Genomic DNA, 17701 nt, shown 5'->3' with positions numbered 1-17701 from the left:
TAACATAACGTATAAGACCCCGAGAGGCCTCATATAAGTCACTTAGCATATCATAGCATAAAGTAATAGCAAATGGTATGGAAATTTTAAACATTTCTATACAATTAAAGTATTTTATAAAACGAGCGGAAGTCTATAACACTTATCTCAAATCATCTTAATATGAACAATCGAATGTCCTTGGGACACACCCCATACAATAGTCCAAAACATAAGAGAAAGACATAATGAAAAGTTGTGGTCAAATCCTCGAATGCTATGAGGACTCACCAAATCTTCACTCCTTGATCAACTATGAACCTAGCCACAAGTGTGAGAATCAATATCTCCGGAACATACATTTTTATAAGAAATGTAGGTAAGAGTATGTGTTAGTACAAACATGGACTAAATATGATAGCTTCCATAAACAACATAAACATAGGCATTAATCAACATAAGGGATAAAGCATAATAAACACATATAAAGCATCATAATGAAAGAGGAATACTTCCTTAAGTAACCTCACTTGAAGTTAGCCATGACTTAGGTCATCCGCCTCTAGTCAAGCTTACGTCATGGAAGGCATATCTAGAAACACTCCAAGCTAATTCCCCCACCGACCCAGTGACACACCAACCATGCCCCTTCTCTTTTTCTGATCATAAAGCCCCTGATACCTTTATTTGTCTTTCATCCCCCCTGAATAAGTAAGACCCCGCTCTTTTGAATTCAAAAAAAAGAGGGGCGAAGCTCCCGTTTGAAGTGGCGAATGCCTATGCTACAGTAAGCAAAAAAGTAGGTTGAGGTTACGAAGTCACTTAGTCGAACTAGAAAACCATCTTCATAACCTAATCACATTATTCATACTTACTTTTAAATAAATGTGGATTCACCTCCTTGCCTAGCTTTCAAAGGCTAATGGGTATTCACCTCTTGCCTTACTTACTTTAAGATCACGGGTACTCGCCTCCACATCATTTCAGAAGGATCATGGATACTCGCCTCCATGTCCATTCATCATACTAGGAACGTGGTGAATCACCTCTTGTTCATTTCTAAGGAGTATGAGAAATCACCACATATCCTTTATATATGGAAGTCAAGGATAGTCGCCTTTAGCCTCATCAATTATTTAGCAATTTAGTCTAGATTCATTTTAGGTGAGCAATCCTTTCAACCTAGAATCATTCATGTGAGTAAGCCTTTCACATTCATACAATTATGCTTAGAAATTCATTGTAGGAAGTATCCCTTCCATACTACAACATAAACAATCAATAATTCATAGTCTAGGCTTTACTCTCAAAGCATCACATCTCATGATCATCATCTATGCTTTAATCTCAAGAAATTAACATCATAGTCATCATATATGCTTCAATCTCAATCAATTCTAGTCATAATTCATCAATCCTATAAGGAGATAACTAAACCCATAAAGTTTCCCTTCAAGGTATAAAACCCAATTTCATCAATTTTAGGTTAGAAACATGGAATAGGTATGGGTACATGTAATTTCATCCTAAAAATATGTAATTCTACCAATTCAACCATAAACAATCATAATCCACTCAATTGGAGCAACATTCATCATAACCCACAACGTTGGAAGAAAACCTAACTAGAATTAGGGATTTAGACTTTACAATTGGGGAATTCTAGGGGACTCCCTGGGAGAAAGGATCCCATGGATGAAAAGCCATCATACCTTGATTACAAATCCCACAAATGCTTGAGGATTGGAGACTTGACCTTGGCCCTAGCTTGAACTCTTTCTTCTTCTTCAAGTTCTAGATAGAGAAATATTTGAGAGGAAGATCTTGGGTTTTGGTTCTTGAGAGAATGACTTCAGTTGGGGAAAATTTGGGAATAGAATGAATATATACTTTTCTAGGTTAAGAGTAAAATGACGTAGTATTGCATTAAGAAAACTATGAAAAGACACAAAGGACCCTAACTTAAAAACTAAGGGGCCTTCACGTTAGAGCTCGCCAAGGGCACTTGGCGACTCGCCACGTGAACCCTTGGAATCACCTAAATTTCCAGTGACTACTTCATGGAGGCAGACCACTTGGCGATGGGGGAAAGCCCTTTGGCGACTCGTCAACTTGGATGGCGGCTCCGAGCTGGCTCGCCCAATTTTTCAGTAAGTTAGGCCATGGGACAGGCCACTAGGCGATGGTGGTTTCCCTTGGCTAATCGCCAAGTCACTCGGCGATGGCACTTCACTTCGATAAGTTGGCTAAGTGAGGAAATGTCTTCCTTAACAAAAAATTCTGGGGTGTTACATTAACCCCCTTGGGAACATTTGTCCTCGAATGTAGATCTAGGCATCACTAGGAGAAACAGACTCTAACTAGCAATTCATCATGTATTCAATTCATCTAAATACTCACAACCAAAGGGGAAACATCGACTCCTAGCTATACATACTCAATGCATAATAAGGGAGCATGAACTCACATCTAGCAACCCAATATGCATGACATTTTTAGAATTCTTACATTCAAGGAGGAACTATCATCTCCAACCTAAAAACAATGCTCAACACAATCTCATGGAGCCTATATGCAATCTATACCCAAAGCAAATATTTAAGGGCGAATTCTTCTCTCCACATTAAGGCATGTTCCACAATTCATCCCATGAAGTCCATAAGCATCTCATACTCAATGCACAACAACATGAGGAAAATAAATCATAAAAGCCATTTTCTTTCAAAACTTGAGCATTTTCATGAACATACATAAAACAAGGAAATCATGGAAACACTTGAAATACACATTACTTCAAACAAGAGCAAACCAAGAGGAGCTCATTACCTCAAGCTAGAATAGGAGAAAAAAGATGAGGATATCAGGACATCATATCGGCTTCAGCCTCCCAAGTAGCACCCTTAACAAGGTGGCTTCTCCATAACAATTGCACGGAAGCAACCTCTTTGTTCCTCAATTTCTTAACTTGCCGGTCTAAAATTTCAATCGAAACTTCTTCATAGCAAAGGTTCTCTTTCACTCCCAACCCTTCTAGGGGTACTATGGATGTCAGATCTCCAACACACTTTTTCAACATATGGAAAACCGGATGCACCGATGCCAACTCATTTGGCAAAATACGCTCATATGCAACCTTACCAACACGTCTCACAATTTGGTATGGGCCTACAAAATGGGGACTGCGTTTCCCCTTCTTACCAAACTTCATTTCACCCTTCATGGGTGAGATTTTTAAATAAACCCAATCAAGCACATCAAATTCAAGGTCTCTCCTTCTAACATCGGCATAAGACTTTTGTCGACTTTGAGCCGTTCTAAACCTCTCTCTAATGAGTCGAATCTTCTCTATAGCCTCATGAAATAACTCGGGCCCTATTAAGGCAACCTCGGCCACCTCAAACCATCCTATAGGTGATCTATACCTCCTATCATAAAGCCAACGGAGCCATACCAATACTAGAATGGTAGCTATTATTATAGGCAAATTCAATCAAAGGCAAATAGTCATCCCAATTTCCCTTGAAATCAATTACGCAAGCCCTTAACATGTCTTCCAATGTTTGGATCGTTCGTTCCGCTTGCCCATCGATTTGTGGATGAAAAGCTGTACTAAGCTTAACTTTAGTGCCAAGACCCTTTCGGAAAGACTTCCACAACTGTGAGGTAAACTGAGTACCTCTATCTGAGATAATAGACAAAGGCACTCCGTGCAACCTTACCATCTCCCTCAAGTACAACTTAGCATAGTCTTCCACTGAATAAGAACCCTTGATGGGAATGAAATGGGTTGACTTCGTCATTCGGTCTACTATAACCCAAATAACATCATATTGTCCCCGAGTTCGTGGCAACCCTATTATGAAGTCCATATTGAAAATCTTACCACTTCCAAGTAGAAATGCTAATGTCTTGGGATAAACCTCCCGGTTTCTGATGCTCCACCTTCACTTGTTGGCAATTTGGACATTTGGCCACAAATCCCATAATATCCTTCTTCATCCCATTTCACCAATAGACCTCCCGCAAGTCACGATACAGTTTGGTGACTCTCGGGTGAATAGAATACCGAGAACTATGGGCTTCAGATAAATCTGTTCCCTTAAGTCATTAACATTCAAAACACATTACCGACCTTGATAACTAAGGACACCATCTCTCCCTTGGGAGAAAGCATCAATGGACTTTCTAAGTACCGCTTCTTTCAATTCTACCAAAGTCGGATCAAGACATTGCTTTGCCATAACATCCGTCACAAAAGATGATTCTGACCCTTTATGAACCATGACACCACCATTGGCGGAGTTTATCAATCGAACACCCAATCGGGCCAATCTATGGAAATCTCTTGCTAACTTTTCTCTATCATCTTCAACATGTTCAAGACTACCCATCGATAGTCGACTAAGAGCATCCACTACTACATTTGCCTTATCGGGGTGATATATGACACTCATATCATAGTCCTTCAACAATTCGAGCCACCTTCTTTGGAGAAGATTCAAGTCATTTTGCATAAACACATATTGTAAACTTTTATGATCGGTGAAAACATCAACATGGACCCCATACAAATAATGACTCTAAATCTTTAAGGCAAATACCACCGCCACTAATTCAAGGCTGTGGGAAGGATAGTTCTTCTCATGAACCTTTAGTTGCCTTGAAGCATAGGCAATCACCTTACCGTTTTACTTGAGCACACATTCCAACCCAACTCTAGAGGTGTCACAATATACCACAAAACCATCCGTACCTTCGGGTAAAGTCAACACCGTAGCAGAAGTAAGTCTATCTTTCAACTCTTGGAAACTTTTCTCCGAAGTGTCCGACCATATGAACTTGGCCTTCTTTTGATTTAAAGCCGTTAATGGAGAGACAATCGTAGAAAACCCCTCAAAAAACCTTCTATAATAACCGGTCAAACCCAAGAAGCTTCTAATATATGTTGGTGATAGAGGTCTAGGCCAACTCTTGACCGCATCCATCTTAATTGGATCCACCTCAATACCCTTGCTTGAAATATAATGTCCTAAGAAAGCCACAGATCTTAACAAAAATTCACATTTCCTAGACTTAGAAAAAAGTTGTCTTTCCTTAAGGATTTGCAATATGATCCTCAAATGATCGATATGCTCATTTTTGCTCCTTGAATAAATCAAAATATCATCTATAAACACAATTACGAACATGCCAAGGTATTGTCTAAACACCATATTGATCAAATTCATAAACGCTGTCGAGGCATTAGTCAAACCAAATGACATAACCAAAAACTCACAGTGATCATATCGGGATCTAAAAGTCATTTTCAGAATATCTTTTTTCTTCACCCTCAATTGGTGATAACCCGAACGAAGATCAATCTTGGAGAAATAACTTGCCCTTGTAGTTAGTCAAACAAATCATCTATTCTCGGAAGGGGATACTTATTCTTAATGGTCACCTTATTCAATTGTCGATAATCAATACACATATGAAGGGATCCATCTTTCTTTCTAACAAATAAATCCGGAGCACCCTAATTAACGTTTTAAGCACACCTCATCCAATTTTAGGTGCAAACGATCGTTAAGCAGTATAAAACCCAACGAAGAGTTGGGGTCGAATCCCACTGGGAGCGGTACGTGTACAAATTCAACCAGGAAGTACAAACGTGGTCTAATGAGCTATAGGAATAGAAATTATAGAAAAAGTCATGCAAACAAGTCTAAAGGGTGTGACACAAATATCAGATGGGGGGAGGGTGGGGTTGTTTGCAATTAGCAACTATGACACAATCAAACAACAATGAAACAACAATATAAAGATGAATGCTCAGGATGTGATCGATTATAGGAAAATTTTGCTATATGGGTAATTGAAACTACTAATATATAGCTAAATATCAATGGGTAGGCTAGACTATGAGTGAAATAGCTTTCTCTCGAGCAACTATCCCGATTCAAGTGATTTCTCTCGAACATCAACAAGCATAGAAATTAAGAACAACCCACACCTTAATTCATCCACTCTCTCGAGCTAGATGGGTAGGATTGTATTTAGGATTCACTCTCACGAGCTGAACCCAGATCAACCTAATACCCACAAACCATTAATCAAAAGCTTTGGTTCCAAAATCTCTATCTCTAGCAAGCTAAGAAATTAGAACTGCATTTGCAGCTACAATCCATAGATTAAAACATTGGTTATGATTAAACCCACTTCAATATAGCATTTAAATTAGTAATAATCAATACCCATAAGCTAATTCAACCTATAATTTCACCCCAAGAATTGGGGTTTTAGTTACACATCATAAAAATAGAGAAACGGTTACCAAATGCATTAGCCATGGTAAGGGTAAGAGTCTTCAAGCCTTTACAATGATTTCCAAGAATGAAATTCAAAAGACCACTTTCCAAATCATCCAAAATTGTACAAATCGAACTAAAAAATCTGGAGAAAACGCTAAGTCTAGAATGGGAACTGTATTATATGGGAGAGGGCTTCTCAAAATTATATTTAAAATCCAATTTATAGTTTCCCAAAATTAAGCCTAAAAATCCACTCGACAGATTAAGTCGCGCCTCACCAAACCGATCGGTGATTTGCCGAGTGTCCTATTTCATTGCCATTTTGCATTGGCCTTTAGTATCTCAGGTCTTGTAACTTTGGGCGATCCAATTTGGTATCGCAGAACCTATCGTTGATTCACCGACCGCCTATATTTATCATCGATTTGGTTTCCTCTCTCAGGGTTGGCACACCAAAACTTTGGGCGGTCTGAAGAGCCACTCGGTGGTTCGCCGAGTATTCTTGACGATCACCAGGATTGCTTTTCTCCCTTTCTTTAGCTTGTTTTGTTCCTTTTTGCCGGTTAGTGTCCTTGCTTTGCTCCTTAGCCCATATGCCTGAAAATCAAGGCTTTAGCATAAGTTTCTAGCACAAATTAGGCATTTGAGGACACTAAAACTATCAAAACAAATCCGTAAATCAGTCCAAATCTCGGACTCATCAACACCCCAACTTAAACTTTTGCTTGTCCTCAAGTAAAACTCAAGATCACTAATTCAATAAGGATTCCTACAAATAGTATTGCATAAGACTCAACATAAATGCACACAAGAAGGTTCAAATTACTCATACAATGATCATTTGTGCACTCAAAGACCATTATCAAAGACGCTCAAGTTCACAATACTTGCTTCAAATGCAAGTTCAAGCTCAACAAATGTACTCAAATAGCTTCACAACAGAGATGATTCCATATTCACACAAAATTTCTCAACAATTTAAAGTCCTAGAATCACGTACAACTCTCACACTCACAAAGATGAACACATGCATGACTTCACCCATAGGCTTGGCCTTATCTTTCGATCAACATTCGTTTCAGCTCACTCAAGATCACAAAGGTCCTTTCAAGGGTTGTAAAGGGGCTGAGTGTAAAGGTATGGTCATTTAGGCTTAGTGGCTTCTATCTTCATGATGTATGGTCTGAACATCACTTTCCTCATTTTCTTAATCATTTCAAACATGCTCATAATCCACCCCATTATTCAACTTCATATGAACCACCGGATACCCCATTTCTTTTGCAATTTTCACTACTTTATTTCACAACTTTTTTTGGTCTTTTCTTTTCTTTCTTCTTTTTCAATTCCTTTTCTCTTTTCTCCTTTTCTTTGCATGGAGGGGATCCATCTTTTTCAAGTCAATCACAAAAAGGGGGATTTGTCACAATTCTTGACTTGCCTTCTCTTTTCACCACACCCCAACTTAGGCTTTTGACCTAAGTTGGCTATTCAAACAAACCATACTTCATGAAAGTTATGGGTGAATGGACAAAGAGAGGTCATAATTGCTTAAGTTTCTTCCAAGAAAAAGGGTAAGGCTCAAAAGGTGCCAAGCAAGGATAACACATCTCACAAGGTTGGCCATCAGAGAGGTATATTGTCAAGTTGGTTCACTCTTCAAAATTCTTGCCTAAGATCATTTCAACTGCTTGCATCACTCAATCAACCGGACCAACGGGTCAAATTATAGGTGTCATCACACATAATTTTCAAAGTAATCTCATCACACAAGGCATTGGTACCAATATGAAACAAGACTCCACACTTTCTAGGTAGCGTGCAATGTTCATCACAAGAGACTCATTCAACAACTGGCTAGTCAAAACAAGATGCTAAAATTTCACGTATTGCCTATGTAACTTCGTTTCCCTCATATTAGCCATACATTCATTTTGTTCAATTAAGATCACTATTCAAGTCATCGTTATTGATCAAAACCAACAATCAAATTTGAAAAAGAACAGACAGAATCACACACACAAGAGGTGGCAAAATTCTTAAAATTTGGTTCAAAAACCATTTCCAATTCAAAACAATGGGCCACAAGCTAAAACATCTGTGAGATCACAACAAGAAATATATTTGCTCAATATTCACAAAAAACATCATCAAAACAAAGCCAATATTCAAAACAGCTAAAAAAGGAGGTAGGTATGGAAATACCTCACCCTACCCAACAAAAAGAAGAAGTTGTCCTCAAATGCCATTAAAAACAGAATAGACAATAAAACAACAGAGAGAGAGAGGTAAGAAGTCATCCTGCCAGGCTAAGCCTAGGGTGAAGTCTGCATCTCAATCTATCAATTTGTCTGGACATTAGTGACCGGGGTCACACTCTCAGGTGGGGCATCAGTGCCCGCTGTCTCATCAACTTTGGCTCTACTGAGCCTGCCATAGAAGTATCTCTTAAAGAGGCCTGAACATTTGAATCTACCATAGCCTCCACCAAGTCAGTCAGGCCCTGTAAAATAGTCTCCTACTAAACACCAAGCTGCTCCTCATCAGTCTCAACTTCAGCCTCGGACACTGCAACCGCTTCATCAACTCTATACTTATTTCCGGTAGCAGCCGAAGGCACATTAGAATGAGCTGGAATATCTGTGCTTAAGTCAAGGATCTCCATAGTCCCAAAAATCAGAGACATATCAGTGGACTTCGTTGGTCCACATCTTTCCTTAGCTCCACAATTGCAGCCTTTAAGGCTGTGACCTCATGAGTAGCTCCCTGTCCTCTATCACACACCTATATCCTCGCCGTGAGGGCATCAATAGAATCTCTGAGAGGTGTCAATGCAGTAGTGAGAGCTCTCTCAATCATCTCGAGAATCGCGGCCTCTAGCCGGGAGGCACGCACATCTATATGATGAGCTAAGTGCCCCATCTTTAGCAGCATGGTCTGAGTGAGCAGAGGTGTGGATGCAGTAGTACCAACAGCATATATAGGGGGTGGGGGATCAGTAGAAGAACTCGGGGCCTTAGAATGAGTGGACCTAGAAGTACCTGATGCCCCAAAGTCTATAGTAGGAAAGGTTACCCCTGCAGGTAATGTATCGATATCAACTCTCAGGGAAATGTCCACCGAGGATGCCCTCCTTCTCTCAACCTCATCCTTCTGGTGCTCGGCCTCAATACGTCGGATGTAAGTAAAGGAGGTAGGAGTTACCTCCAATCCATCTTCTAATCATGCTGAACACGGGCCTGTTTGCACAGCTCGATGATCAACACCGGAAATGGAAGAGATATATGGGGATGCTTGGCCCTCATGGACATCTCCTCCCCAATGATTGCCCCTAATTAATGCTCTTCCCAGCTATAATAGATCCCAGACAGGCCGCCTTAGGGTGGCGGAGGATATACTCATTCTGAGATAGCATGATCATACTACTAATAAACCCAAACCAATACCTCACCGCCACATTGAGGAGGACCCTGAACTGGTGGTGCTGGAACCACCGTTTGTGTCGGACGAGGCACTAGAGATGAAGCTGGAGGGGTCAGCTCCAAAATCCTAGAAGGATCACGGTGAGTTTTAGAACGTAACTCTTCTTCCTGGGCCTGTAACAACTAGTCGTCCACAGGCTTAGAGAATGAAACCCGAGAATCATGTGACTCTCCATCACTACCGGAGTTGTACTCTGATGTCTCATCTATCGGCGCTTTTCCATTTCCCTTGCCCTCCCTTCAGAGGTAACTTGTTGCCCTGGGCACTAGAAACAACTACTTCCTCATTTATTAATATCCCTCATGCCCGCTTTCGGGGCGGTATGCCACTAACATTCAAGTTTGTTCTAGCCATTCCTGCAAACCACATAAAAACGTGTTAGAAAAAGTTTAAGAAAAATGCAGAAATTTAGTTGCAAAAAACCTCACAGAGTCATTTTGGGAATCCAGATCTGGCTCGCCGAAACTACTAGCGCAAAAATTCTCAAAACTCAAGATAGGTTGGCGATGTGCAGTGCCATTCAGTGAATTGGCGACACCAATCGGCAAGCTAGAAGTATCTCGCCAAAAGTTATAGTGTATTTTAAGGGTTAGGGGTGCAAAAAGGGCAATCAAGAGAATCTTTCGGCGAGTCGCCGAGTGAACTCGATGAGCTCAGGCATCTCACCAAAAGTTACAAAATGAAATCAACCAATATTGGAAATTAAGGGTGATCTGCAGGGGACTTTGGTGAACCGCCGAACCATTCGACGAGCTTGATTTAGCTCGCCAAACAGCCCAACGTGCCAGTTTTCAACCCCATTTCTCAAAATCAAGCCAGCAGCCTCAGAATTCAAAATTATACACAAACACCATGAAATTCATGTTAGACCCATACTACCCATGCCCTCGTGGTACTGAGACTTCCCCCGATTTGGCCAAAATTGGCCATATGACGGCTTTTTCCCTTAAGAATGACGTCAAACGCTGCATTATTGGGTAAATTACATCATTTAACACAATTTGGGGTTACGTAGACTTCACCCCACTAGACCCAACACATATAAATTGCAACCCAATAATTAAAACTCAATTTTACAAGCCAGATCACAGAAATCGATAAATTTTAAGCATTTAGGCACATATTTTAATCCATTACCAACAATCCAACATTTAAACCCGATTATAGAAATTACCCAACACAAAACAACCACAAATTACCTATTGCATTTGATTTCAACTGCAAAATTAAAGTACAGTGTTCGAAAAAACCAACCTCAATGCTGAATTTCGAATTTAAATAGCTAGGCGACAAAATTCCCCAATTCAGAGCAACGATTTCACACAAAAAGTGGGAAAAAGCAAGGAAATAAGCAAGATCTAAAGTTGGGTGAGAGGGTACAAGAGTTAAAAATGATAGAAGATAAAGGATTTTGAAATTTTAAACTGTTTTGCCTTTAAAACCTTTCACTTCGCGGCACCTTCGACGTAGTAAGTCATGCTCGCCGACTTACTCGGCAATGCGTCGAGTGGTATTTTACCTCGCCGAGCTTACAGGACTCCCAAACATTTTGGGGTTCAAACGGCGGGCAAAGTCGGGCTCGCCGACCTCTTCGGCAAGTCGCCCATTAAGCATTTAGCCCGCTGAGTTTTACGGAGTTCCCCTTCAAACTTGGTGGTTCCAACGGAGGTCCAAGTCGAGGCTCGCTGACCTATTCGGCGTGTCGCTGACTAGACTGTAGCTCACTAAACTAACCATTTTCCAACACTTTTCACTTTTCAGCCTGCACAATCAACACCCGTTATTCAAAATCAAAAAAATTAAAGAATTAAAAACTTGGGTTGCCTCCCAAGAAGCACCTTAGTTAACGTCGTGGCATGACGAAAATACCAATTTAAGCTTCATTTTTGGGGTTTGCCAAGGTATCACTCGGTAGGCCCCCTTTTGACCTTGGATTCAAATGAGAAGAAATTTGACCCATTTGGGTCTCCAAATGCTTAATTGACACGGAATGAGATGTGACCATCTGATTAAGTGTTGAGACATCCTCCTTCATCTCTTTCAATACTTTGTCCGACCCTTCAACATTGTTTAGAATACGTGAGAGCATGTCTTCCGTACAGACATTTTCAGACTCCTTAGGCTTTTGTCTCTCATGGGGTCGGACGTACTTGTCCTTTTCACCCTCTATTTCCTTCCGAGTAGCGTTACGATCACGCCAATCTCTATCATGGTCTCTCCATCCCTCATCTCTATTCCAACCCGGATTTCCACCCGGCCTTGGATAGTTTTGTCGATATTCACCTCCTTGATTAGCTAGGAAGTTCACTTCCTCATTGTAAAGCGCTTCAAAATGTGCTTCTTCAGGATTCACTCCACAAACACCAACTGCATTAACACTTTTCATACCACTACCCATCATATTTTTCACCAATAGATCCAACTGGGTCATCATTTTGGCCATATCTCTTTTGTCATTTTGAAAGTGAGAGGAGAAACTTGGTGTTCACGAGTGTACCATGCCATATTGATCTTGGCCATACCATCAAGAAGCTGAGATACTACTTCATAGGGCTGCTGCATTATACCTCCGGGAATAAGTTGATCAGCAACTCCTTTGTTCATTGAGTCGAGGCTCCTACAGAAGTACTACTGCAATATATGATTCGGCAGCCCGTGGGTTGGACATTGAAGCACCGACTTCTTAAACCTTAGCCATATCTCATGGATAGGTTCACCTTCCAAGCGTTTGAAACCTTGGATACTATCCCTAAGGATCATCATCTTTGATGGGGGAAAGAATCTCACTTGGAATGTTGTAGTAAGCTGATCCCAAAAGGTAATGGAATTCGTTGGTAACTCGGCCAACCATTTACTAGCCTCACCCATTAGAGAGAATGGGAACAACATGAGACGGACTGATTCTTGTGATACATTCTTGGATGAGAACAAACCACAAACGTCCATGAAGTTCTGGATATTCTCATGTGGGTCTTCGTGAGCCAATCCTCCATACAATCCCTTCATTTGGAGGAGCTGTATCATTGTTATAGTGACATGGAAGACGGCATTCCCTTCATTTGAAGGTAGACGTATTACACCTACACCACCCAATGGAGTTGGGTCATTCACATTTGGGTCATTTACATCATTGAGGTTCCCAATATCGTCTTGGTGGCCCACTTGGCTACCATTACTCCCATTTACGCTCATCTCTTCCTCTGTTTAACACAAGCAACACGAACAAAAACTAAAGTAAGTCGATTCAACTACAACTAACTAGATCTGAATTCAGCTTCAATAAAAGAATTTGAAACAACACCACTCCCCGACAGCGACACCATTTTGATTAACGTTTCAAGCACACCTCATCCAATTCTAGGTGCAAATGATTGTTAAGTAGTATAAAACCCAACGAAGAGTTGAGGTCGAATCTCAAAAGGAGCGATACGTGTTCAAATTCAATTAGGAAGTACAAACGTGGTCTAATCAGCTGTAGGAATAGAAATTATAGAAAAAGGCATGCTAAAAAGTTTAAAGGGGGTGACACAAATGTCAGATGGGGGGTTTGGTTTGCAATTAGCCGCTACGACACAATCAAACAATAATGAAACAACAATATAAAAAGGAATTCTTGGGATGTGATCGATTATAGGCAAATTTCGCTATATGGGTAATTAAAGCTACTAATAAATAACTAAATATCAGTGGGTAGGCTAGACTATGAGTGAAATAGCTTTTTCTCGAACAACTATCCCGATTCAAGTGATTTCTCTCGCACATCAACAAGCATTACAATTAAGAACATCCCACACCTTAATTTATCCACTCTTTCGAGCTAGATGTGTAGGATTGAATTTAGGATTCACTCTCTTGAGCTGAACCCATATCACTCCAATACCTACAAACCATTAATCAAAAGCTTTGGTTCCAAAACCTATCTCTCAAGCAAACTAAGAACACAAAATTAGAACTGCATTTGGAACTACAATTCATAGATTAAAACAAAACTAATGATTAAAACCACTTCAATATAGCATTTAAATTAGTAATAATCAATACCCATTGGCTAATTCAACCTATAATTACATATCATACCCCAAGAATTGGGGTTTTAACCACACATTATAAAAATAGAGAAACGGTTACCAAATGCATTAGCCATGGTATGAGTAAGAGTCTCCAAGCCTTTGCAATGATTTCCAAGAATGAAATTCAAAAAACCACTTTCCAAATCCTCTAATATTGTACAATTCGAACTCAAAAATTCGGAGAAAACTCTAAGTCTAGAGTGGGAACTGTAATATTTGGGAGAGGACTGCTCAAAATTCCATTTTAAATCCAATTTATAGTTTCCCAAAATTAAGACTGAAAGTCCACTCAGCGGATTAAGTCACGCCTCGCCGAACCGATCGACGATCCGCCAAGTTTCCTATTCCATCGGCATTTTGCATTGGCCTTTAGTATCTCAGGTCTTGTAACTTTGGGTGATCCAATTTGTTGTCGCGGAACCGATCGGTGATTTGCTAACTGCCTATATCTGTCGTCGATTTGGTTTCCTCCCTTAGGGTTGGCACACTGGAACTTTGGGCGGTCTGAATTGCCACTTGGTGGTTCGCCGAGTGGTCTTGGCGATCACTAGGATTGCTTTTCTCCCCTTGTTCCGCTTGTTTTGTTCCTTTTTGCCTGTTAGTGTCCTTGCTTTGCTCCTTAGTCCACATGCCTAAAAATCAAGGCTTTAACATCAGTTTCTAGCAGAAATTAGCCATTTGAGGACACTAAAACTATCAAAACAAAGCCCTAAATGAGTCCAAATCTCGTACTCATCACACCCCATGGAGAGATACTCGGTCGGATGAAACCTTTGTCCAACAAATCCTTTAATTGCTCTTTCAACTCTTTAAGTTCCTTCGGAGCCATTCTACAAGGAGGAATAAAGATAGGTTGTGTATCCAGAAGAAGGTCAATCTCGAAGTCTATTTCCCTTTCGGGAGGAATACCGGGTAGATCATCCGAGAACACCTCCGAAAACTCATTTACAACGTGGACCTACTCAACAATAGGGGTCTCGAAATCCACATCCCTCACCCTAACTATATGGTAAGTACAACCCTTAGAAATCATTTTCCTATCTTTAAGGTAAGACAAAAATTGACCTCTAGGCATAGAATTTCCCCCTTCCACTCTAGGATAGGCTAATTTGGAAATGGAAATTTGACTACACGGGTCCTACAATCAATAGAGGCATAACAAGAGTGCAACCAATCCATACCAAGGATGACATCAAAAGCTAGCATATCTAGCTCTACCAAGTCAACAAGAGTAACTCTATAGGATGAGGAAATGGGGCACTTTCTGTAGACTCTCTTAGCCACCACAAAATCACCAGCAGGGGTAGAGACAGAAAAAGGTTCTAACAACGCATCGGGGAGCACATCAAACCTCATAGCCACAAGTACCATCAGGATCAAGTAAAGCATACACATCTAGTTAAAAAACTTTTAACGTGTGGGTCACCACATCCGGGGAACTCTCTTGATCACTTCTAGTTTTGAGAGCATAGAATTGGTTTTTCTTAGGAGCATTTGCACCCGAACCACTTGGACCTGATGAAGGGTAGGGTTAAGCCCTACGTCGACCATCTCCATCATTCTTAGCAACCGAAGGACAATTCCTTATCTTACGATCCATCTTACCGCACCCAAAGCAAGCATTGGATCCTACTAAACACTTACCCTCATGATTTTTCCCATATTTTGTACAAGTAGGTATCGAAGACCTATTACCATCTCCTTGAGGTTTTGGGTTAGACACCCTCTCATTGTTAGACCTTAGAGAAGCACTAGAAGAACCTTGCTTGGAGAACTTTTGTCGGAACCGTGAACGACCTCGTCCACCGGACCTAGAATGTGAAAAATTACCATCATCCACTCTTGCCCTCTTTGCTTCCCTACGTATTTCCTTAAGCTTTTCCTCTTCAATTTTTTGGGAATGTACCATAACACGAAAAATGTCCATGTCATGGACAAGCATAGCGGTGCGACACTCTTTGACTAATATGTCAGACACACCCGACACAAACTTACTCATCTTGGCCCTACGATCCACCACAATGGAAGTAGCATATTTGGACAATTGAGTGAACCTCAAAGCGTATGCATTTACAATCATATTTCCTTGTCTAAGGTTAATGAACTCTAGTACCTTGGCCTCTCTCATCTCAAGAGGGAAAAATTTATCAAGAAAAGCACTTTTGAACCTCTTCCATTCTATGGGACCCGCTCCTTCTGGCCTTGCCTTCTTCCATTGATTAAGCCAAATCTGAGCAACCCCTTTGAGTTGGTAAGCGGCTAATTCCTCCTTCTCTATCGGAGTCACTCCCATAATAGCAATTATATTGTAGAATTCATCGATAAACTCTTGAGTATCTTCCTCAACTTTGGAGCCATAAAATTCTGAAGGGTTCATCTTTGTAAAGTCCCTCACTCTTGCCGCTGCCGTACCTTCATTTGGGCTCACGAGGGATACCACCTCTCTATTGGCTTGTGATGTCATGGCTTGAGCCACCACTTGGAAAGCTGACCTAAACTCTCCACATTTGTTACATTCTCAGCCGATGGGTCAATCGGAGCTTGAGGATGAGCTTGGGGAGGAACTTCTTGATCAACATTGTTTCCCTCCATCCTTCTAGCAGCCTTTCTAGTAGTCATATCCTGAAAACCATCGGGCACAGATTAGGAGAAAGACTTTATAGAGTTAAGATCTACGACACGACTTAGAGAAATGAAGAAGTGAGATTTTCTAAACATCTATAGCCTCTTATTCATAAATCTTACACGCTTCACACTTATGAATAAAATTCTACTAGACTTGGCTTGAGACATCCTAGTAGAATTCTAAACCTTGTGCTTTGATTTACTAAGTTTGTCACGATCAATGGGTACACCCTAGATGTAACATGGCGTAGATGACCCCGAGAGGCCTCATACAAGCCACTTAGCATATCATAACATAAAGTAATAGAAAATGGTACATAAATTTTAAACATTTCAATACAATTAAAGTCTTTTATAAAATGAGCGGAAGTCTATAACACTTGTCTCAAACCAACTAAACAAGAACAATCGAATATACTTGGGACACAACCCATATAATAGTCCAAAGCATAATAGAAATACATAACGGAAAGTGGTGGTCAAATCCTCGAATGCTATGAGGACTTACCAAATCTTCACTACTTGATCAACTATGAACGTAGCCACGAGTGTGAGAATCAATGTCCCCGGACCCTACATTTTAATAAGAAATGTAGGCAAGAGTATGTGTTAGTACAAACATGTACTAAATATGATAGCTTGCATAAACAACATAAACATAGGCATTAATCAACATAAGGCATAAAGCATAATCAACACATATAAGGCATCATAATGAAAGAGGAATACTTCCTTAAGTAACCTCACTTGAACTTAGCCAGGACTTAGGTCATCCGCCTCTAGTCAAGCTTACGTCATGGAAGGCATATCTTGCAACACTCCAAGTTAATCATTTTCATAACCTAATCACATTATTCATACTTACTTTTAAAGACATGGGGATTCGCCTCTTTTCCTAGCTTTCAAAGGCTAATAGGTATTCTTCTCTTGCCTTACTTTAAGATCATGGGTACTCGCCTCCACAATCTCATCATATGACATGGATACTCGCCTCCACATCATTTCATATGGATTATGGGTACTTGCCTTCATGTCCATTCATTATACTAGAAACGTGGGGAATCACCTTTTGTTCAATTCTAAGGAGTGTGGAAAATCACCACATATCCTTCATCTATGGAGGTCAAGGGTAGTCGCCTCTAGCCTCATCAATTATTTAACAATTTAGTCTAGATTCATTTTAGGTGAGAAATACTTTCAACCTAGAATCATTCATGTGAGTAAACCTTTCATATTCCTACAATTATGCTT

Source organism: Solanum tuberosum, unplaced genomic scaffold (genome assembly GCF_000226075.1).
Source record: "Solanum tuberosum cultivar DM 1-3 516 R44 unplaced genomic scaffold, SolTub_3.0 scf00417, whole genome shotgun sequence".
NCBI lineage: Eukaryota > Viridiplantae > Streptophyta > Magnoliopsida > Solanales > Solanaceae > Solanum > Solanum tuberosum.
This window is presented reverse-complemented; position numbering follows the sequence as displayed.